General features: G+C 46.5%; 1 protein-coding gene and 1 pseudogene across 1 annotated transcript in view; one reads left to right on the top strand and one right to left on the bottom strand.

Moving 5' to 3' along the window:
* Window positions 1–23,479, bottom strand: part of MAP3K10 (mitogen-activated protein kinase kinase kinase 10) — a 561,838-nt gene that overhangs the window by 78,416 nt on the left and 459,943 nt on the right. The window lies entirely within an intron of this gene.
* Window positions 12,701–13,332, top strand: LOC138566099 (fibroblast growth factor-binding protein 2-like; annotated as a pseudogene).

Below are 23,479 nucleotides of genomic sequence, written 5' to 3'. Positions count from 1 at the left end.
GTCTAATGCGGTGCCCATCGGCGTGTACGAAACGGCAACCAGAGGTAGGAAAACTGTATGTGGGAATTTCACTACCATTCTAGAAAAAAAGATTGGACCTCCGGCGCTGAGCTCCCCTCACCCTTTCCTGGTTTGGGCACATGGTGTCAGTGAAAATGAACATCCTCCCCCGCCTCCTATGTTTATTTACGTCCCTCCTCTCACCCCACCCGGACACTTTCTTTTCAAAGCTAGATACCATGGTGAATCAGTTCATATGGAAGGGAAAGAGGCCCAGAATTAAACATGCTACTCTAACCCTCCCCAGAGACTTTGGCGGTTTTAGCCTTCTAGACTTCAGGCAGTACTATAAGGCAGAACAATTGCGAGTCATGCTGGAGCATCTACGAGACGATATGGGCACCTACTGGATGTATACTGAGGACGTACAAGCCCATCCCAAAAAAGTCAGGGACCTGTTGTGGGCTCCAAGCAGAGCGATTCCCACCCATATCAAGACCCACCCAACCCTTTCTCTTCTATGGGGCTTATGGAAAAAGGGCTAAGGGAATTCCCACCTCTCCTCCTGGCCATCGCCTATGAGCTCGATATGGGGCGACCCTTTGGATACAGGAAACAAGGGCTTCTGGCATTTGCAGTTGTGGTCAGACAGGGGCCTTGAGAGAGTAGCCAATTGTTCAGAGGGAATCTCTTTATTGAATATAAGGCTCTGTCTGTGGCTTTGGGATCGAATTTATTGAATGTTTTTAAATATCTGCACCTGAAGGGTATTATGACTGACCCTAAATGGTAATCTAAAATCTTGCACCCCCTTACGCCCTTTGAGAACATTCTTAGTGAGTCCACCACGAGGAAGGGAACGCTGTCTAGAATGTATAGGGTACTGGTCATGCAGAGCTGGAGGGGAGGCAGACATTTAAACAATTCTTGGAGTTTAAAGCTGGGTAGGATATAACAGATGACACCTGGCGGAGAATCTACAAGTTCATGTTTTCTGGCAACCTTTACACCTTGGCAATGGAGCACAATTTTAAAATCCTACACTGTTGGCACTTGCCTCCCCTGAGACTGTCCAAGATGTTTGCTGGAGCATCCCCACTCAGCCCAAGGCAGTGTTGCCAGCTAGGGTCATGGTACCACATGTGGGGGGATTGTCCCAAGGTACAGGTATATTGGGCATAAGTCCCGAGTTGGATTAAAGACTTGGTCGGAGTAGCTCACATCCGGAGCCCCCTCCAGGTGTTGCTGGGAATCCCAGATGCTGACACTGACACTCTCAGGTTCCCGGAAATTATTGAATCCATGTTAAGAGCGGGGAGGGTAGCGCTAGCCCAGAAGTGGAAAGACAAAACCACCCCAGCGAAGAGTGAACTATCAACCAAGCTGTGGGAACATATTTACATTTGGGAAATTGGCTGCAGTGGTAATTGACATGATGGAAAGCTTTTCTATTGAGTGGGGAATTTTTATGTTGAAATGGGGGAGTGGAAACCTGAACCTCTGTGACTGATTGAAACAGTTGGATCGTACTGCTTCAGTATTCTTATGTTGAACAGAACACTAATGAGCCGGGGAACTATATACAGAACCCTTGCCGCCAAGAAATGATGTGATTGCCCGCTTCAACCTCCCGTTGGGCGAACAGCCTTGGTATTACGTGCGAGGGGGGAGTAGGATAAAGGGAGGGGGGAATAATTAAAGTTGATGTTTTGTGTTTAATGAAAATTATTGCATTGCCTTATGAAAATGCCAATAAAAAATCAAAGTTTACAAAAAAATAACTAAATGGAGCATACGGGCATCACATTTCAACAAAGATTTTAACAATGATAGGCAGTGAGGCATAGGTTATAAAAGACTATGGCCATAATGAATTCCTATTTGATGGTAGCGGTCACAACCACGAAGCATATGAAATTATGGATCTAACATAAACATCTCAGTTTGTTAGAAGGTGTATCTGGTGTGCTTGGAGCGAGTATGGAATGGAGTTAGGTTAGGCCAGTTGCGTATCTATCTGTTCTTGAGCTTGTGGGAATGTGGTTTAGTGTGTAGTGATGTTTGTGTGTATGTGTGTGCTCTACTACAAGGCTCTGTTGAAGCAATATATGGGTCAATGCATGTAGATACAAAGAGGAAAAGGTAGGTTTACTTTATGATTAGTATCCAATTAAAAGCTGACTGACCTACATTTCTCTTTTCGGTATATGTGCTGTTAGTAACAGCCTATCATTACACTGTGGCAAATGTTGAGAGAAAATACATTTTTTGAGTTAAGAAATGAAAATGGAAGTCAGTAAGCCACAATATGTTGACGATTGGTGGATATAATTCTAATGTAATTGGGCAGGAGTTGGTAGGTGTGCGTATGGCAAGTACTCCAGTTATCGTACTAGAATTAAAACAATTAGATATTAGACATGATTAAGGGTCTGATATTATAAATCACAGGCGAGATACAAGGCTAGACCACACCTACGGGTGGGAGAGTCATGTCATCATTTCATCCACGGTTATCCCTTGTAAACGTTGCTGAGGTCTCCTGGATTCCTGGAGGTGTAGGACTTCCCATTGACTGTAATCCTAAATTTCAAGGGACCGATTAGACCATATTTGATGCTTAATTCCTCAGTCTGGCACCCTAGGCTAAAACAGCTTTTCTCATCTGAACTGGTTCTCCTGTGATGTCCTCCATTGCAATGATTTTATGTCCTTCCCACATGATGTTAGCTCTTGATTTTGCTGCCAGTAATCTCCAATGCTGGAAATGGAGTGGTTGGAGAATGACTACTGTTGGATATTTGAAGATCTTTAGCAGGAGGGTAGGTACGCGGTGGGCTATTTCTACTTCAAACAGTCTCTGAAATTTGAGTTTGTTCATTTTGATAAGATGTCCTCATTGAATGCTTTGGAAGAAGGAGCTTTAAGTTTTGCTTTTTTCAGGAATAACCAGAATGCAAATGTTACTTCTTTGATTTCTATCTTCTGGCTCGGTTATTGCAACTTCCAACTTTCGAATTTGAAGAGAATGTGTTTGTTGCTAGGTCATCTTGTGCTGTACAGAGTCTTCTAGAGTGCTTATCCAAGATTCTGCTTCTGTGACTTTAAAGAAATGTTTTTAAAGTCTTGCTTTATTGCTGCAGTTTCAAAATGAACGAGAAGGTTTGTTTCTGTTGATTGAATCCGATCCCTCATTGCTTTCAGGAGATTTCTGGTGCCCGCTGTATCATCCGGTTACCCATCTACTCTCCGTGGGTCGTCTTCTCAGGTGGCCAAGGTAAGGCCATCCCTTTTGGATCCTGGCCCTGGGGGTGGAGAAGAGAGGGAGGGTCACCTGGGTGGAGCGTCATTGTGGATTGGGGAGAAGACCACCCAGGAAGAGACACAGTATCCTCCTTCCCATTCCATCATGAACCCGAAATTCCAGGCATACTTATGGGGTGTTGTTACCCCTTTTTCACTGGCCAGGGTAACATCAGAAAATAGTATAACTCTAGAAATCACATTAGGAGTGCAAAAGAGAGAAGGGTTACTAAGGACACATAGTATCCCCCTTTGCCTATTGAAGAACAGCCTAACCCTCCCTCTGCCTTTATGGGCTATTTGGAACACCTTTTGCTGCAGTTTCCATTACTTAACACACTACAGCACTGGGACGAGGAAGAGGCGACGCAGAGTGATGAACACTTGTAGGTCATTTCACCACTAGTACTGAGACGAGGAAGACGCCTGCCGAGTATTGTGAAGATCAGGCATGTCCCTTTAATTATGGTCAGACAATTGGACTAGTGACCACCACCTGTGGCCACTCAGTAAACTCAATAAGTAGAAGGATGTGGGCTTTGCAGATGTAGAGATGTCCCACAGCAGGCAGGAGTGTGGAGCTGGATGGCGTTGGAAGCGGACATACCAAAGAGACAGGAGAGTGAAAACGCGAGTGGTGGAAGCTGTGTCGGGAGAATACCACAGATGATGGGACAGGGAAAGGCCCAGAGTAGGTTGGGAAGTCCTGTACCCCTCTTTGTGTCCGGTGCAAGCAGAAGCTGCGAGGCGCCGAAGTGCTCCGGTCGCTGCAGACCTCAACGAGAGGCGATGGTGCCCTCCCTGTCCCCCATGAGAGAAGCACGCAGATCATGATCTGCATCTTCAGATGTACATTTTGGGCATGTGAGAGTCGGGGTGCGAGAAATTTCGCAATTCTGAGCGGTGTATAATAAAGTCTGTTAAGAAGTTTGTATTGTATGCAGCCGAATCTAGCGCTGAGAGAGACCTTGCGCGTGTTCGCACACATTTTGTACCACATCTCTTCAGTGATTTCCCTTTCTAGCTCCCTGGCCCAAGCTTCCCGTGGTTTTGGGGATGTGTCCTCTAGTTTCCCCAGCTGCATTTTGTACAGGGAGGATATTATGCCCCTACCCGCTGCGGAATTTGATATGTATTGGACTTCTGGTGAGTCTGGGGGCTCGTCTGGGTAGGAGGGCCACATTTCAGGGACTGTCGCACTTAGCCTGAAGTATTGTAGTAACTCCAGCGGTGAGTTAGAGAGCTCTGGGCGCTATGTTTGAGGGGTAATAAATTTACCGTCGGAATATAGGTCAGTTAGTGCTCGGTAGCCCAGGTTTCCCCAGTGTCGCATGAAGTGCTGGTCGTGTGTGGGTGAGAGACCAGGGAATTGCCATATGGGAAGCCATTTGTAGTATGGGCGATGCTCTTGTTTTGAATCTAGAATGCTATTCCACGCTCTGATCGTGGTGGCCACAGGGTCTGCTGGGGCATCCGTCTGGAACGTACGGTGTAATACTAGGGTCATGATGTTGTTCCCATTGCCTGCCAGTTTCTCTAATTTGACATGTGGAGGCGGATTCAGGTGTGTGTACCAGTGTGTGGCATGTTGGGCCTGTGCCGCAGTCCAGTACAATGTTTGGTCAGGGGCTGCAAAACCACCTTTTTCGTAGGGTAAGGTCATATGTTGCCACTTTTTGTGGACGGCTGCAGAATGCCAGAGAAATTGGACACACGCCGAGTGAAGTCTCTTGAAATAGTGCTTCCCGGGCCACACAGGAACATTAGCAAAGATATAGAGGAGCTTGGGAACCAGAATCATTTTTATCAGGGACAGCCTGCCCGCAAGGGACAGTGGAAGCTTGCGCCATTTGAGCATTCTGGATTCAATGAGCTGTGCTGCAGTCTCATAGTTATCCGCTAGTAAAGAGGCTCGAGTTAGTGATACTTGCACTCCGAGGTATCTGATGCCGCCAGGGGACCAACGTAGGGGGAATTCACATGATGGTTGTTGGGTCGCCACAGTGAGAGGGAACATTTCTGATTTAGAATAGTTGATGGTGAAGCCAGAGTACGTGCCAATTTTAGTTATGTCTCGGATGATTGGGTCTAGATGTGTGGAGGGGTTTCTAACGTATAGAAGTACATCATCAGCATACAGTGAGATGATTTCGGGTGTGTCCTGTAGACGAATAACTCTACGGGTGTGCCTATTCCTGACATGATCTGCCATGGGCTCAATGGCGAGTGCAAAAAGGATAGGGGAGAGCGGACATCCCTGGCGGGTACCCCTCTGTAGCGCAAAGGGAGAGGAGACATTGGAGTTGACCAGCACCCTGACCATAGGTCCTGTATACAGGAGTTTTATGTAGGCGATCATATTTGGTCCAACACCCCTTTTCCCCAGCACAGCGCACAGGTATTGCCATGAGACCATGTCAAACGCCTTCTGGGCGTCTAGTGTGACTGCCACTGCGTCCGCATCTGGGTCAATTCTGGCCATCACATTGAATATACGGCAGATATTAAGTGCTGTAGAGCGGCCGGGAACAAATCCGTTTTGGTCTGCGTGGACTAGATGGGGCATGAGTGGAAGGAACCTGTTCGCTATTATTTTAGCAAAAATGTTCTTGTCCATATTGATAAGCGATAAGGGCCTATAGGAACCGCATTCGTCTGGGGGCTTACCCGGTTTGGGGAGGACGGTGATCAGGGCTTCTCTTAAGGAGAGAGAATGGCTAACCGTAGTGATTCGCCCCAGACCACATATAGTACGGGAGCCAAAATGGCAACGTGCTCCTGGTAAAACTCAGATGTGAGTCTGTCTGGACCGGGGGCCTTGTTCTTGGGAAGGTCTGAAATTACCTGGACTATCTCATCCAAGGTGAACGGGGCACCAAGTTGTTCCTTGGTGCTTTGGGAGATGAGGCTCATAGGGATGCTTTCTAGTAGATCATCCAGGTCCTGGGCTGTGTGTGCCGGCTGGGGGCCATATAAAGTGGCATAAAAGCTAGCAAAGGTGTCAATGATGGTTTGGTCAGACCACTGTCGTGAGCCCTGTTCATCTAGAATGCTATCTATCCGGGCTCTACCCCCCCTTCGCACGTACCAGCTTGGCCAGGGTCCTCCCAGGACTGTCTCCCTCACCATACCTTCGGGCGGCTATGGGGCGAGCATAGTATCGTACCTCGCTCAGGGCATGGGATTCAAATAGTTCTAGTTCCGCTCTGATTTTTGCTAGGGTTGCCGGGGCTGGTGCAGAAGCATGTTCCCGTTCCAGTGCTTTAAGCTTAGTTTCAGAATTGTTTAGGGCCTGCCTTATGGACTTAAGAACCCCGGCCTCCCTTGAGATGCACATCCCCCTGATATATACCTTAAATGCCTCCCAGCGGGTCCCCTGGGTGGTGACCTGTGTGTTGTTATTTTCAAAAAAAGCCTTTATATCCAATAGGATCTCAGCTTTAAAGACAATATCAGACAGCGCATCAGCTTTAAAGCGCCAGGGGGGTCGAGTTGGATCTGTAGCAATACAGGAGAGTGATCAGAAAGCATACGTGCAAGCATCTTAACATCCGTCACCTTCCTACCTGGCAGCCCAACAGTAGAAACATATCAATTCTTGAAGAACTGTTGTGCACTGTTGAGTGGAAAGTGTAGTCCCTCTCCTGGGGATGGAACGTTCTCCATACATCGTGTAGGTTTAGGGAACCCATGTGTGTATGAAGTTGTTGGGCAGCTAGGGAGGTGACCCTGCGTGAGGTGGTTGTTCTATCCAGGACATTGTCGAGTATAAGATTCATGTCCCCCCCATATAATAGGGACTTCTACATATCTTGCTAGGATATCGGTTACTGCATCTATAAATTCGGGGGAATCAGTGTTGGGGCCACATGAGTTGGCTATCAAGCATTCCTCGTTATCCAGAGTGCAGTGGAGGATCACATATCTACCATCTCTATCAATGTGGGCTGTGTGGAGCGTGAATTTAACCGATTTGTGGATAAGAGTCAAGACTCCCCTGGACTGAGTAGAGTATTGGGTATAGAATCTGTTGGGACACCAGGTCTGCGCCAGGTTTGATGATAGGAGTTTCAGAGTGTGAGTTTCCTGCAATAGGAGTACCTTGATCCCATGTCTTTGTGCAAATGCTGTAATCCTACGGGATTACGTGAAGTTTGTTAAACCCGAACGTTCCATGTCTTCATTTTAATAGTATAACGCTCACCTGGCTCCCACGGAGGCGCTGGTCTGGGTTGCTGTGGCCTCTTCAAGCGTGATGCGCAGAATTCGGACCACCGATTGAACAGGACCCCCAAATCTTGCTTGTCTGGCCCGTAGGAATATCCTTCTGCAGATGAGAAAGGGGATTAACTGTCTGCTGAATAGTGTGCTTGCTCCCCCCTTACCCCCTTCGTTCTTCTCCGACTTCCTCCAAAACCCCCGGTTTAAGCTCACCTTATGGTTTGGAAGGATGAACTCTCCATCCTGCTTCTGGTGCAGGGGCGCGCGTTCGTCCAGTTACTTCACTGGTTTTCAGAATGGCGCTGGCACATCCACTTGACTTTTCTGAGCGATACGCCGTAAGTATGAAGATGCAAAAGTTCAAGTGTGAGCCTCCTTTTATGTTGTCTTTTTCTGTCCTTTATTTCAGGTGCAGAACAAAGGCGATGCGTTGAGGGGTTAAATTGCCAGTGGTAAAATCAGGTGAGTTAGTGATGAGGGTGACCCCTCTAAATGTCTTTATAATTCCCCAGTAATGTCTTTTGTCCTTTCCCCATAGGGGCCGGGGTGCGGTACCTGCCAAAGATGCGGCGCCGACCCGAGATGTGGAATGGTTCACCAAGAAAAGCCGGTAAGTAATATGGCTGAAAATTCGGCTTTCCTCTTGTGTTCCCTTGCTCACCTTTTGTCTCTTCTTCTCTCCCCTAGGTGCAGAGATGTGGCGACCGGTTCTGAGAGCCGCGATGGAGCCGGGTGGCGTCTCGGGAACAGGTGAGTGAAGCGCGGCGCTGCAGCGAGCAACGCGGTGCTTTTAAATGGAAGTCTTCCTTCAGGAATGCTGGCGTGAAGATTCCGGATGCAGGTAAGAAGGTTGAAATAGTTCTTGGTTTTCACCTTTCTCTTCTCTTATTCCCTTACAGGTGTTCCAGGTTCGAGGCGGGCGTGGCTGGAGTCCAGGTGCAGGAGCAGACACGGTGAGCGTTCAGCTGCTGGGATGCAGAACACCGCGAAGCACGTGTGGCTGTCCGGGCGTGGCTTAAATAGCTTTGGAAGAAGTTCCAGGTGAGTATTCTTCCACAGCACCACCCAAGTAACAAAATAGTTCCTTCAGAAAAATAGTCCCTCCTAAGCCTCATTTGGCTTGGTTCTTCATGCAGCATGGTCTGCATCAGGTGAGTGTGCAGCATGGTCTGCTTCAGGTAAGTGCACCAAACACTTCCCCTTATGAGCCTGGCGCCTATGGCGCCAGGACTGATGTCCAACATGAGCCTGGCGCCAACGGCGCCAGGACAGAGTCCAAAGAGCCCCTATAAAGGGCCGCTGGGCTTTTACCCGGGGGCGTGATGCCTGCTCCCGGGGGTGCTGGGCCTGGCCTGGTGCTCCGCGGGTAGGCATCATGACAAATAGCCATGGTGACAATTTTTGGAACATCCCAAGTAAAGGATCCATCTCTGTCTACAATCATACGTGTCGCGGTGGCGCACGCACGCTTCCCTTCAAAGCCAGTCATAACCTTCCTGCCGATTTTCGTAAAACATTCCCCAACCTCACCACTCCCCACCCTCACCGCCCAGTCCAAACTAGCAGTGTGATAGTACCCACCCCCGGAGTGAGCAACTGCGTGCCTTCCCCAACTTGGCAACGCTTGACCAGTAGCCCAACCGGGGCTCAACACTCCGCCCTAAGCGGCATTGCAGCTGCAGTGGGGGCTGCCGCTGCCGTCTGACCCACAGTATTAATGCATATTGTGATGATAAATCTTCAAAACAGCTTGATGGAACTTAGGTTACAATGAAGCAAGCATATTAGGTAGCGAGATCAAAACAACTGGTGCCGTAGGAAGCGTCAAACAGTGAGGCTCGGTTTTCAAAGTTTAGGCCCAATTAATGTCGATGTGAACAGGCCAACTGGGGATGTAGCCCTTCCACAGGCAGTGTTCCTGAAATGTTGATGCAGGGGCTGGATAAGGCCCAGAATAGAGCAGGGAAGGGGGAAGAAGTTGGCCCACCGGAGGGCGGTTTGTAGATTGGCCACGGCTTGTAAGGGCTACCGTTAAGGCTTGGGAGTCCAGCTCTTAGTCATCATCCATTGGATCCACCGCACAAATCCCCCTATTGGATCCACCGGGGGATCCAATAGGGGGATTTGTGCCTCGATGAATTTAACTGCCTCATCTGGGACAGTGAAAAAGTACAGTTTGTTTTGATGCGTGAATTTGAGGCAGGCAGGGAAGAGCATCGCATATTCAATTTTCCTGTCTCTTAGCATCTTTTTCACACCTCCAAATTGGCGTCCCTCCATTTGCACCCTTACTGAGAAGTCGGGGAAGATCCTAATGATTTGTGAGTCCAGTCTCAGCTCCCCTTTCTCTCTGGCCAGGCGAAGTATGAGGTCCCTGTCCTTGTAGCTTAGCAATTTTGTGATTATTGGCCCGGGGAAATCTCCGGGGTGCCAGTGAGCGATGAGCTCTTTCTACAGTGAAAAAATGTGACAGCTCAGGATTGTCTAGGAGGTCTTTGAGAAGTTGTTCGACCGTGAGTTCCATCCGCCCCTTTAGCGCGGATTCAGGTACCCCCACAATGCGAATGTTATTTCTTCGTGACCTAGATTCGAGGTCATCGCACTTGGCTTTGACCTGCTTCATGTCGCGGACAAGCTCTGTGACTGTGTTGTGCAGGGTGTGGACATTGTCCTCATTAGTTCCTATTCTTTGCTCTGTCTCAGTGATCCTGGTCCCATGTTGGTCGAGTTTAGCTCTTAAGGAGGCAACGTTCGCATTAATATCGTCCAATTTTTCATGGAAGGCTGCAAAGTTTTTGGCCATGGACTCCATCATTGCAGACAAGTCAGGCTGAGGAGGGTCCGGCAGGGTATCCCCATCATCCTGCAGCGTGGAGGACGACGCTTGGTCCGCCCTGGGCGTCGCCTTGGTAAACTTATCCATGGCACCAACCTTGCTGGTACCCCGCATTCTGTTGGGCATTATTGTGGTAAGGAGCAGCTCCCAATCTGTCAGGATTGGTGGGGGTCATAGATTAGGAGGGCCGGGGTGGGGGCGCCAGTTGGCCCGTGGTTATGGCGTGCAGAAAAATTGAGCTCGGTAGGTGTTTGCCCCAACTGGTTGAGAATGGGCAGCCTGTGGGCGGGCACTGGTATCGAGGTATCTGCGGACCAAGACTGGTCAGGGAGGTCGTATCTTGGTGGGTTGAGCAGGTGACTCACACTCGCCTCAGGTGCAGCAAGCGTTAATAGGGGAGCCAGGAGTACTTCTACATAGTCAGTAACGCTTTACATATTGATTGGGCCCACAGGGCATCATGCAGTCGAAGGGGTGGACAGGGGAAGGCCACAAAATGAAAAAATGATGCAGTTTGGTCTGCATGTGCTGATACAGCGATGTGAATGCTGCCTTTATGGCGACCCGCACCTTCGTAGCTCCTTCAGAGCAGATTAGCAGCCCATGGATGCGCGTGGGCCCCCCTGATGCAGAGGCAGTCTAGTGAGGCGTTAATTTCACAATATGAAGGGCCGGCGCGTAGTGGATTCTTCAGCTGCACCCACTTTATATGCGCCGTGCAGCGGAGCGCAGGAACAGGCAGTCCATTTGTGGGGGGAGACCCGGGAGGCCAATTCGCGCACACGCGGGTGGGGGGCTAGGCCGCGGCGAGCACTCCTGCTTCCTGGGTCTTCGGGCAACGCCGCAATCGGACAGAGCGGAGAGCCACGCCAGGGAGGACGGCCACGGCCCAGCCGCCGATGTGCTTGGGACCACAGGGGTCCAGGCAAGGCCGCAATGTAGATGGCAGCACCGCAGCCCTCCCCGCACGCACCCACCCACCGTCACCGCCCGCCAACAGGAATCTCTGCGGCGGCAAGGCAGAAGGCACCCCAGGCGGAGGCACAGATCAGCGGACCATCCCTCCCTCCCGCGCAGCAACTCCGGGGCCGGCAGCAGGTCAGAGGGGGGATCCTCAGCGGGATGCTGCAACGCTTCGCTAGCGCCACTTCCAGGGCCGCCGAGACTTCACTGCTCTCCGGGTCTCGAGAAGGCAGGCCCAGCGGGCCTGTATGGGCAGCAGACGTTCTCGGCTGTATCTCGGGAAGCGTTGAGTTGCCGACAGCGGTTTTCTCCCAGTGTGTGCCCCGTGCACAGGAGGCACCCAGGCTTTGTTTATGGAGGCAAAGGTGAAGGGATTCTGCCGTTGATCGCAGATTGTAGTCTGTGGGTCACTGAGCTTTAGAGCTTGTCGGCCATCTTGCTGGCTGCTCAACAGCGCCCCGCCACCCCCAGGAATTTAGATATTTTCAGAGCTGAGGGATCTTTAAAGAGCCGCTGGACACTTGAAAGAGCTTGCAGATAACAGAATCTGGAATATGTATAGCCACAGTTTCTGGCTAATTTCTGGCCTAAACGTTTCCCTGTAATTTCTCAACTTTAGTTTCGTAAGGCAATCCCTTAGTTTCAGAAATGTATAAAATGCAATATTCTGGAATCAGTTTTTAGCTTGTAGTTGAGTGAAAGAAATTAAATGACCTCCGTCCCATAGGTCTTTGACTATATTTATACTGGATTGTTGCCATTTAGTCCAATTAACTTTGCATTGCTGGGCTTTGATATCTTCACGGAGAGACCATATTTTATTCACTTGAAATGCACTCCAAAGCCAGCATAGAAAACCCTAAGGGGGCTGCTTCTTCTATGAGCGCATCAAGTGACTCAATCCATTAATAAAACACATATTTAGGACCACTCTGCTGAGTAAACACTGCGCCATGCAGGAACCATGCCACTAATACAATCAGGGAGGTTATTTGGGGGTTGCTAGGGGTCGCACTACGACCCCTGCAGTCTCCCTTACAAACCCTAGCTTGGCCTTTGCGACCCTACCTATATTGAAAATAAACCTGCAAAAACAGAAGCTCTGAGCTTCTGTTTTACATCCGTGTTTTCAATATAGGTGCTTGGGCTGCACGCTGCGTCAGCTGCCACTAGGTCTCGGGCTTTGAAGAGTTCTGTAAATTTTCAGTGGTTGCTTGGCAACCACAAAAAGTTACAGAGCCCTTGAAAGCACAGGATGGGGAGGCAGGGCAAAGTTGGTCTGTCAATGTGCTCTCAGTTTCACGACTACCCTGCTGCAGTTTAGCATGATGCGTCTTGTCCCTCTGCTCCTGTGATTATACAACGTAGATTTGAGCTATGAATTACACTGACGTTCTTGCCTTCCTCGTCTTGCTGGCACTATGCTACCTTGGAGTCGAGGGGCAGAAGCCGAAACCCAAGAAAAGGAGCCATGTGGAGGAATTGTTAGAGTTTCAGACTAAAGGGTAGGACTTGTGCACCATGTCAACCAGGCGGCACAGCAAAATCAAGCTCAGGTTTGACTGCAAGGGCCAAGGCAAGTCCTACTGGTAGTAGTGTACTGGGAAGCCATCCATCTGCCAGAACTCCAACAACACCCAAAGCTTTACTGGACCCAGATCAGCCTTGAGCTGAAAAAGGTCACCAATGCTTGGGAGCTAAAGGTCATAAAGCCCAGCATGTGCCCCAAAGCACCAGCAGATGCTGAGATGAAGCAAGTGGCTGTCAGTTCAGGTGCCATCCTGCAGGTGAAGCCAGCACCCGAAGCACCAGCAGTGGCAGCAAAACAAATCAAAGAAGCCCAGCCTACGCCAGGAAAAGGCAAAAAGTCTTCCAAGCCCACCACAGCATCTCCCAAGAAGCCAATCAAGCCCCTAAATAAGAGCAGAGCAATGAATTTTGCACAAGAGCACTGCTGGGATGCCCTGCACAGCTTCTGCTCCTATGTCATCGGCTTGTTTGCAAGATAAGTTGGTGTGCAGGCAACAAAGTCGAAATTCCCATGATGCAATGGTTATCATATTTGATGGGGGTGCAGGGTTTGATTTGATTTATTTGTAAGCACGCACATGACGAAATTAATCATATATGGGTGCAGATGTATCACAAAGTGAAAATCAACCATCTTTGACAATGCTATAAAATGTTTCACAGGTAAGTAACAAAACATTGGTGCTATCATTAGCAAAATAAATAGGATTTCAGAACCTTTTCGGAATGGGATGAGAGTTTTGTGTTCCAGAAACTCCGAACCTTCGATCCCCTTTATTCCGATATCTTGACCATGGCACCTGCAACAACATATTGTCGCAGGAGCGCAGTTGAGGGCCTAGAATGTATGTCTTGATTTTATCAGGAAGATAACTTGGTGCTAATTGGTTCACGCATTTGAAGATCACGTAAAGAATTTTAAAGTCTATTGGCCTCATTACGAGTCCGGCAGTATCCGCGGCGGTAAAATTGCCTGGTCACCGCCGGACTCGTATTACCATTCCGCCTCCGTGACTCCCGGAATTACCAGGGCATTACGACCCTGGTGTCCTGGGAATCCCGGAGGCGGAATGGTGTAAATCTCCATTCCCATTGAGTCCCACAGGACTCAATGGGAATGGGGAAGTGGAAACACTGGCATCATCTCGTGATGGTGCTGGTGTTTCCACGTCCACCTGCAGGCGGAAGGTGTTCAACCCGCCAGGTCAGACCTGGCGGGAAGATCCCCTCCCGTCAGCAGGACTCGGGATCGGACGGTCCAGAATTAACAGTGGCGGCGGGTTTACCGCCACTGTTAATTCCGGACCGCCCGAACTGTAATGAGGCCCTATGTCTTCCTTCACAGCCAACCAATGCATGACCGCCTTAAATTAGAGATAGGGGATGATTTTGCCACCCTGAACACCAATCTAACTGCTGCATTTTGGGCTACCTGCAGTCTGTGTAGTTGGGTTGCCGGGATTTGAGTCAGCAGAGCATTACCAAAATCCAGTTGTGAGTTGATGAGGGTTCCCACGACTGTCGCCCGGTACTTGTCTGCTATAAACGGTAGGATCTGTCTTAACATCCGTAGGGTGCAGAATACAGATTGTACTTTCGCACTAACCTGTGCCCCACTCCCCATGTTGTCTTCCCAGATACAACCCAAATGTTTTATTTTGAGAGAGAAATCCAATTGTGATCCCAAAAAACATGGTGACAATGCTTGCTTGTTATGTTTCAATTGATATTCAGAGCCAAACAATGCCACCTCTGTCTTATTGGCATTTAGCAACAGTTGGTTCGTATACATCCAAGCTTGTATCTCCTTTCAACAGAGTTCCACTAGTTCAAACGTGTCCTCCGAGCTCTCTACTCTCAGAAATATCTGAGTGTCATCAGCAAATGAGTGAAATTTCACTCGATGTCTCCTCAGGATATCCATAAGAGGTTTTACATATAAATTATAGAGGAGAGGGGAGAGTGAAGAACCTTGAGGGACACCACAAGTTTGCATACGGGAATCCAACAGGAATCCTCCAAATTGTAACCTTTGCTCTCTACCAGTCATAAATGACGCAAACCACAATAAAGCTTGTGTAGAAACCTTTGCCACCTCCTCAAGGCATCTCAGCAAAATCTTATGGTCTACTGTATCAAATGCAGCACACAGGTCCAACATAATCAAAGGGGATTTGTCACCTTGATCTGCCGTCTCTAGAAGGTCTTCCCAGACCGTCAACATTGCAGTCTCCGTACCGAATCCCGGTCGGAAACCCGATTGTAGAGGGTCCAGTAAATTCTCCTTTTTCTCATACTGCTGTAATTGAGATGCAACGATTTTTTCTACAATTTTTCCAGGCCATTGCGATCCCGCCACTGGTCTGTAATTTTGCAGGTTCGTGGGATCTAATTTTGCCTTTTTCAACAATGCAGTGACGACTGCCTTTTTCAAATTTGCCAGTACAATACCGGTCATTAGAGATTTGTAAAATCAGTAATGAAAGGGCCGATGTCCGATGCCAGTCGTTTTGCTACTGATGATGGAATTGCAAATAACACAATTTGTGGGTTTTAAGTTGGAGAGTAAAGAGCGTATAGTATCCTCCAAAAACCTTGTAAACGTAAAAGGTTTCGGAACAACTAAACCATCTGCTTTAGTGGCTTCACTAACACCCAAATGCTCCTCCGAATCAATCGGTAACGATTGAGCAAACCTTTCTCTAATTAATTCTCATTTCTTTTTACAAAATAGTTATTAAAGGCATCTGCCTGTGCTTGTGAAACTGCTGAGGCTATGGAAGCACAATTTGGTTCCACAAAGTTCGAAATAATAGACTACAGTTCTCTTGGTCTGTTGGTGGCTTTCTCAATCTTATTCATTAAAGATTTAGATTTTTGCTTCAAAAATAGTTTTTTTGCGTGCTCTTGATCGACTCTGAATTAATATGGGTTTGCCTCTTCCTCCATTTCTTTTCCAGAGATCTCAACTGCTTTGATTTGCGTAATTGGGTGAGTATGCAATTGTCTTTTGTCTCATACAATTTCTCACTTACTGCCAGGCCAAACCTTCTGGCATCATGGTCAGTCCATGAGACTGGGAGAGTATCTAAAAAATGTATAATTTCCCCTTTGTATAAAAATAAATCAAGGCAGTGGCCGTGAGATGGGAACATTTACCAGAGATCTCATCTCTCATGAACCTCTAGGATCTCCGCCAGCTCCCTAGAATCCGCTCAGGTCATGTCCTCAGCCCAGATGTTAAAGTCACATAAACAAAGTAATTCCTTATGCTTACTGCCGATAACAATTAGGAAATGATACAGTTTTTCCAAGAATGATTTTGCTGATCCTGGTGGGTGATACCCAAACAGAAGTTTAATAGTTCTGGTTGATGTGCACCAAATGCACACATGCCCAACCTGAATAGAGTCATCCCACTCTAATACCTGCAAATGGGATAGCTTTAATGGAACTCTGATAACCGCCACCCCATCACCCCTTTTAGATGTTCTATTTATAGTCTGTATGGAGTAGCCCTGAGGGACTAATATGTGATACATGGCCTGTGAGGTATCATTAAACAAGGTTTCGGTGAGGGACATATAGTCCAGATCATAAAATTCAATAAAATGATGTATCTCTATAGCATGATTTACAGCTGACCTAACGTTCAGCAAAGCTGCTACTTTTAAAAGCCTCTCTTTGCTATTAATATAAGTAGAAGGGGATTTCCCAGCAGTCTCTCTTATGTTTATGTTTTAGAATTTGTATAGAGCACCAGGTACCAGAAGGCTTAAGGGCGCTGAACATCAAAGTAACTGACTGACACAACAAACATATAAGTAGCTGGAGGATCATAACAGTAGGTTCACAGGAAGGCCATTTCAAAAGAAGGCTCAGAGTTTAGGAGAAGAGAACAGTTTTCAGCCCTTTCTTAAAGACCTCAAAAGATGCAATGGCTCTCAACGGCGGAATGAGGGAATTCCATGTCTGAGGAGCTACAGGCACGAAAGCGGCATCCCTGGACGTTTTGGTCTTGAATCTGGGAACCTTAAGAAGATTCGACTCAGCGGATCTATGGGTTCTGATGTTCTTCTTGGGGATGATACTTTCTTTCAGATAGGCAGGCATAATTCCATGAACACATTAATGTGTAATGAGAAGTAACCTGAAGGAAACCCTAGCCTGAACAGGAAGCCAATGCAGACTTCTACATGCTTCCCACACGTGGTCTCTTTTTGTAATACATTTAACAACTCTTATGGCTCCTTTCTGTATGACCTGGAGATGATTAAACTCTGATAAGGGCAGGCCCGCCAAGAGGCTAGAACAATAATCTATTTTGGAGCCTATAATGGCCTTTGCCAGAGTTTCTGAGTTTTTTTCAGTTACAAAAGGTCTAAGACATTGGAAAAGTTTAATGAAGTAGGATGCCGAAGAGATTAGGCTATTAACTTGGGCTTTCATATTTAGGTTTTTATCTAAATAGATGCCCAGGGTTTTTACTTTACTCATAACGTCAATTTCCCAATTGTCTATAGTAAAATTCTTATAGCTGGTTCCTAACTTCTCGAGTTTAACCTCTGACCCAACTAAAAGAAGCTCCGTTTTAGAGCTATTGATGGCTAAACCATTAGCCACCATCCAATGATGATTTTTTTGAAAAATGTTGTTCATGAGTAATTCATCCTTTATATAAGATCCTGCGATGAGGATAACACACCGAGTGTCGTCTGCATAGTTTGCAAGTATGATCTCTTCCTGTACCAGCATCTGGAAAAAAGGATCATAAAGATGTAGAAGAAGTGCGACACAGGCTCCCTGTGGGACGTCCTACATCAGTGTGGTTGGTTTTGCTTCAGCGCCATCACTAGCCACTCTGACTTGCCTCCCCTCCAAAAAAGAGGTGATCCAATCAACAGCTGCTTGAGAGAATTTAGCATTATTCTTTAACCTGGTGGACAAGATGGAATGATCCACCAGATGAAAAGCTGCTGACAGGTCAAGAATCATAAGAAGTGATATATGACCTCCATCCATCCTGTGAAGTAGGTGGGACTTGAGAGCCAACAGAGCGTCTTGGCTCCGTGGTTCATATGGAAACGCGACTGATAATCATGATAAATATTCTTCTCCAGAAAGATGGAAATTTGGTTATATGCTACTCTGTCCAAAATCTTCAACAGGAAGGTGGTATTTGTGATGGGTCTGTAGTTCGATGCATTCTCAGGACAAAGATTCAGCTTCTTAAGAAGTGGAGTAATCCATGCATTCTTGATTTTGTTTGGAATTAAGGGCAAAAGAGGAGTTGACCTATACTCTCTATACCTAGTTTGCTGATCTTTTCTAATGTAAGCAAGGAGAACTGCCCCATGTTCAAATCAAGCTCCTTCAGTTCAGCATTGGTGAAAACAATCATGGTCCCCAAGTCCTCCCGAATCCGTATATACAAAAAGTTAAGGTCTCTAGACACTGCTTACTTGTACACTGTATTGTCACCAAATTGAATAATTATCCGGCAGATTCTCCCGCTGAACACTGCAACCTGGCCACAAACTGGCCTAAACACACGTCGGAGCCAGTGTGCCGGAGCTGGAAAGTGAAGTTTTCACCAGCGTATGCAGGAATCAACGTGCGATTGGCTTTAGCAAGCCTGTGTTACTTCATAATTATTTATTACCCACTTCTCAGATAAATGATTATTAATTAAATACACCAACTAAAATCAATACATCAGTCACAAAGCTGAGTGATGTCATCAATGACATTTGTGATGTCAATTTTGATGTCCTCGGTGTTAGTCTTAGCAGTGCACGGTGGTTGCTTGGCTTACCATAACTGGCGAATTTGTGGGGGTTTTCGGGTTTACTTGTAACCATAACGTCCCTTTAACAAAGGTTTTTCAGTGAATTACAAAGGTTTTTATTAGTCCTACTTAACCATAATGTCCCTATAATAAAGTTTTTTCAGTGAATTTCATTGGTTTTTATTAGTGCAACTTAACCATAACGTCCTTTAACAACGTTTTTTCAGTGAATTTCATGGGTTTTTACCAGTGCATGCGATTTTCCCACAATTTACTAATATCATACTTTCCCAATATATCAGGATTTGTGTCCAATTTACAAAGTGTCACCTTAAAACTGCCATTTCTCACCTTCTAGAATCATTTTAAACACTTTGATATACTTTTTGCAACTATTTCAACTAGTTTTGCATCCGTAGACGTCTACGAACATATGACTTCATTGCAGACCTTTCGGACTGTGCCACATGACCATACGCTGGCGCGCGGCATCATGACGTGTCCGAGAACCCGTCCGCACTTCACAATAAGATCTGTGCTCCGCGGGCAGTTCCGAACTGCATTTTCTACTGATCTAGGAATTTTCAACTTCAAAATTTCCATTGCACAGCTCCAACACCTATTCCTACTCATTATCCATTGTGAATCTAGTACACAGTACATACATTTAGCAAAACTACTATTTATCTTAAAATGGCATCAGCTAATGCCATCCCTCCTCTCCAAGAGCCACCACCACTGCTGTAATGAAGGAGCATGAGAAACAATGCCCCTTACCTTAGAAATAACACACGCGCAACATTTTCCCCTGTCCACCTACCCCTCCATATTAGTGTTTGGTGCCTCTTCCCTCCCCACCTTTCGTTCTTAGCTTTCCTGCCAAAAAAAAAACAAAAATACATCCAAAAACAATAAAAGAAATCTTCCATTAGGAACCACCTTTCACAGTTAAAATAATATAACAAAAAAAAAAACGTATAGACTCCATCTACTTTATATTTCTCAGTAAAGTACATAGACTCAATAAGATTTTCCAACATTCCATTTGCATTTTGTGTTATGCTAATGGGAATATTGTGGCGTTCATCCTCCTTTCCAGGGACTGGAACGGTGGATACCGGCCCGGCAGCCCAAGTTATCAGCACAAGCGAAGCGAGGGTGGATAACGAGGTCTCTGGACCATTATCTCCCATTCGAGCCCTTGTAATGGGGGATGAAGGCCTTTAGCACCCTAGGTTCCCAAAGCGGGAATCTGGAGTGCCAAAAAAAAGGATTTTTCTTCCTACACCGGAGGAGTCCCGATGTAGGAAGGAAAATCCTTTTCCATGATGGCCACCATGGAAAGGGAAGGGAGGGTTCCATACAGGGCCCCTCTTTGCTTTCCATGACAGTCTACAGAAGGCAAAAAGAGAACTCTATGACCATATTACCACAAACACATTTTTCTTCCTTTTCGAATCTAACCCAATTTCGAATAACTTTACAACAAAGCCAGTCCCAGGTGGACATGGCCAATTTCACCCCATGTTTTTTCCCCTTGTGGTCATGGCCAGTAGCCAGATTGTCCAGATCACAACCTTATTCAATGACCCGCACAATCTGGCCAGTGCCCATGGCCACAGGCTACACCTCAGTCACCAAAGGTATATCACTATTTTTGTACCTACATTATGACAGAAAACACAGGCACATTTGCAAAACCATGCTTTCAGGTCCTTCTCAATGCTCCTTTCACAAGTTTGCTGGAAATCCACCCAGGTTTTATTTTTTCAAAAGTGTCAAATGTATGAACATACAATCGTCATATAACATAGCCCCCAGTTCACAAAATCCATTCAGACTTTACGAAAACATTTGCATCTAGATCTATGATCTTTCTGCAAACCTTTGTGTAGATTTGTCAAATGGCACCACATTTATAAGCCTTTAGATTTTTTGGGCGCCCCCTCTAATTTTGCCCCCTCTTGACAAAATCCAACAAACTTTGCAAAAACATTTATATCTATATGTATTATCAGTTTGCCAAATTAGGTGTAGATTCATCAAATGGCACCTCATTCATAAGCCTTTGCATTATTTTGAGACCCCCTCTAATTCGGCCCCTCTTGACAGAATCCCACCGAACTTTGCAAACACATTCAGGATCAGATCAGGAATATAATTGCAAAATTTCATGCAGTTTCAGTAAATGGCGCCAAAGTTAAAAGCCATCCAAGAACTGCTTTTCACCAACCCTGTAATGCAGAGGTGTCCATGAACTTCACAGACTGTTTGCGAACGTCTGAACTGTTTGCGGACTTTCGCAGTGAAAAACACCTGTTTTTTTGCTTCTTGCAGCCATATTCCATCCCATCCTCATCACCCCTCACATCCCCAGAGATTATTTGATAAGTTTGACAAGTGCAATGTTGTGTTTTTTAATATGTTTTTACCGCGATGTCCGCGGACACCGGCTGCTGTCCGCAAATCCCAAGATGGCGGGCGTTGGCAAAAATCTGATGCACCTCACGCTTCACTTCAACCAATCAGCGAACACGTCATGTGTCCGCGGACATGACGCAAGCTGATTATCCAATCGGTGTCCTGTCCGCAGAGCGAACAAGGAAGTGTGTCCGCGGAGCAGACATAGATATCACACGTTTCTTGAGACCTACTTTTGGTTGTTTTAAAAAAAATGACTGGATGGATTTTCACCAAATTTACAAAATCACGCTTCCGGGACCAAGCCGCTGCTCCTACCGCAAATTTGGTGAAATTCCGTCCAGCGCTTTGGGCTTTAGTCATGACAGAAATTGTTTCTCCATTCAGTCTATGCGAAAAAAATAAATTTTGGGACCCCTCCTATAACTTTGCCCCCCTTGACCAAACCTCACCAAACTTTGGAAAGAAATTCAGAGTGGGCCATATACGTTTTTTGCAAAGTTTTATGAGGATTCGTCTAGGGGGAGCGAAGTTATAAGCTGTCCAAAAAGTGCTCTTTCTATGAGATGAGCAACTTAACCATAACTACATGGCCGCTACCGCAGGCCATGTAATAACACTAACACCAATAACAAAGTACAACAAGCCTTGGCAAAGCCAATATGGGAGCCAACATTGTTTGCTTTGTCAGTGCTTATTTTTTAAGTGAATGTTCCTGCAAGGACACACATTTCTTATAAATCAAATAGCTGATGGCATAATTGGTTAAGACATTTTTTATTAAACCAGGTGCTGCTTTATAGATGCAATCAAGCCATTAGTAACCTTGACAACACTGTTTATGAATAACCTTGTCATCTCTTTAAAAGCATAGAGCTAGATCAAAGAGATCCCAGGGGTGTGTTTTGGGTGGGGAGTGCCAGCTAGTGGGTCGGAATCGCCATAGGTACTAGCGTGGCCATGGGTGGTCAATTGGTGTTAAAGTCAAACAACACCCACAGGCTGTGTGTCCCTCCTCACATACCACCGTCCTCCTATTTTCACTTCCCATGCTAATAGTTTTGGCTTCTATGCTGTGCTTACAGTGTCACCTTATAGCTAAAACTAAAAATGTTCTTTAAAAGTAAAATAGGAGTGTCTTTACTTTGGAGAGATAAGTTATGCAAGTTTATTCTTTCATTCATTCACTCACGCAAGTATCTGTACTCAGTCAAATGCCCATCCATCCATCCATCCATCCATCCGCCTGCACATTGTACACAATGATTTATCCACATTCCTATTTGTCGTTCCGTCCATCCAACCACTCACCCACCTTGAGTTTGCCATACATCTACAGGTCTTATGACTCGGTTAATTACCCCCTCCCCACAATTCTCACATTTGAAATGTGATTATCTCAGAATAAGATGGCAGTTAAACACTAGACACATGAAAAGATCAAACAAACCGTCTGTTCGGAGTATGTGTGACACAAAATGGTATCCGATGCTGTAACACCTTCCTGTGAAAATGTTTCAATAATATTCGGAAGATAATATGCGAAAAATGTCAACTGTCATATTTAGTGATAAAACACATTATTCCTGACTACAATATCTGACTTTTCAGCCCTATGTGAATGGCTTTCCCTCCAGAATCAAGGCACAGGTCGGAGAAGTGGTATTGCCAAGTCTCATTGGAAATGGCCCAATGTTTATATTCACAGATTGTCAACAGTAGCTCATAATATTTCCGATAATGCATGGAAGTCTACAGTACTTATAAGACAATTTATATATAATGATCTCTTAGGTCACCCGGCTAACCCTCTGTCTACACTGCCAGTCTCCTTCTCAGTCATTCGACTGATGGAGTAAGTGTCAGTTGCTGCTCTTGACACCACTTTAATTCCTTCACCTACTCCTGCCTCGGAATCCCATACTGACTGGGCCCTTGCCAATCTGCACCTCTCTATCACCAGCACCCTGAACATCCTTGCCCCATCAGGAGGATCTGCATGAAGAGAGCATCCAAGCGCAGCACCTGGTATGACTCTGACCTAGCCTCTCAAACACAAGTGCAGAAGTGGCAGGCCTCAGGCACATCCTCATACTGGCCTGCCACCTGCTCCAAAGGCAATACAGACTCTGCATCCGCTCGAAGAAGAAGGCCCATTTCCAATCCTGCATCTCTGGGGCTACTAACAGCATGGGCAAACTGTATAAAATCTGCAAGGAACGCTTCAATCCTTCTGCAGTGTCCACTTCTTATCTGTCATCCCTGAGACTGTGCACCTCACTGGTCTCTGTTAGAAACCAGAAGGTGTCTCATCCGCTAGCCCCCGCGGGTCTCTCTCTCAGGTGGCCAGGGCACGGCCATCACCTTTGGATCCAGACCATGGGGGTGGACCAGTGCAGGAGGATCACCTGGGTGAG

This window comes from Ambystoma mexicanum, chromosome 2p (genome assembly GCF_040938575.1).
Source record: "Ambystoma mexicanum isolate Mex_15411 chromosome 2p, UKY_AmexF1_1, whole genome shotgun sequence".
NCBI lineage: Eukaryota > Metazoa > Chordata > Amphibia > Caudata > Ambystomatidae > Ambystoma > Ambystoma mexicanum.
Note: the sequence above shows the minus strand (reverse complement) of the source record. Positions and strands in the feature narration are given on the sequence as shown.